Genomic DNA, 1,216 nt, shown 5'->3' with positions numbered 1-1,216 from the left:
TGCGAGCGTCCTAGCTAGCGAGAGGCCCCAGCGGGGTGGGAAATGTGGAGGGCTACGTTCAGGAAGCGAGTTGCATCTTTGTCATAGATACACATGCGTCAGGGGTCTTTTGGGCTTTTGGTTATTTTAGCAAACGGAGAGCAATAACATAGTATCGTCGCTTTTAGCGATAATGTGGAATTTGTTGTTGACATGCCACAGGAGGATTCGAGTACAGAGCCGAGGGAGCGAGGCATGGCAAGTCCATCCTGTTCAGTCCTCGCGGTTTGAAGCAACGGAGACGCAAGCGGAAGTGGCATAACCGGTGGCGTCCGTGAGGTAAGTGTTAAGTTAGAGCTTTGAGTGCAGCCTTGACCAAGGCAATGTGGCCTTTGCTGTGTTAGGTGCGGTGGGCTAATTGCGAAAGGGTCCTCGGCTAATTACATAAGTTAACTCGGATGCTGTTTTTCCATGCCCGTCGTCGCTTGTAAGGTGGCGTGCTGTCGTCTGGTCATCAGTGTGGTCATCGTCCCGTACAATCGAACGTGTTGAGTTTTGTCACTTTCTTCGAATGGATCGTAGATGTGCGATATAGGTGTGGAGATTCGTCGGTATTATTGGAAGCATGGGAATAACGGTGAGGAGGGCTGTGTGGAACGTGCGTGGGGGGGGGATCATTGTGATACTAGCGTGGTGAGGGGTCTCGTGACATGCGATTCTTGATTTAGTTATTTAAGGGTTTGTGGGGGAATGGGACAGAGTCATGTCGAAATAGATGTCATTTCCATAAATGTAACTGGCTTACAATAGTCTTTAGCGCACAGGCCGTTTGTCACGTTCAATTTTTGTCATTGTTGTAGGTTCTGCCTCCAGAAGATATCTAATTTGGAAAACCAGCGATGCAGTTGGCGAGCGGGGGAATTTTTCCCTCACGGCAGTGGATTTGATTTCACATTTGCAAGTTAAGTACGGCCATTGATTGGGATGTTTGTTGTGCGTGCTCTGTGTTTCACTTGGGGAAACATGGTTCACCGGGTGCACGTCACTGGGAAAAATCACGTGTGTTTTTTGGAAGCGAAGGTCTGCATTTGTTGTACGTGCCTTAACTGTGAATTGTTTTCCATTTCCATAGGAAGCGTTCACCGTCGGTGCGATGTGAAGACTTCGCCATGACCGGAGAAGAGTTTGGTGTGTCTTTGCCGGTTTGGAAGATGAAGAGTTTGCATAGGATTCGCTT

The 1,216-nt window shown here is 48.6% G+C and overlaps 1 long non-coding RNA gene across 1 annotated transcript; it reads left to right on the top strand.

The window, feature by feature from the left end:
* The first annotated feature begins 226 nt into the window (after positions 1–226).
* LOC149523530 (uncharacterized) lies at positions 227–996 on the top strand. Its single transcript, XR_016350691.1, has 3 exons — positions 227–318; positions 472–616; positions 840–996. It is a non-coding gene; the product is annotated as an uncharacterized LOC149523530 (long non-coding RNA).
* The last annotated feature ends 220 nt before the right edge of the window (positions 997–1,216 follow it).

This window comes from Pelodiscus sinensis, chromosome 15, assembly GCF_052426305.1.
Source record: "Pelodiscus sinensis isolate ZL-2025 chromosome 15, ASM5242630v1, whole genome shotgun sequence".
In the NCBI taxonomy this organism is placed as follows: domain Eukaryota; kingdom Metazoa; phylum Chordata; order Testudines; family Trionychidae; genus Pelodiscus; species Pelodiscus sinensis.
Note: the sequence above shows the minus strand (reverse complement) of the source record. Positions and strands in the feature narration are given on the sequence as shown.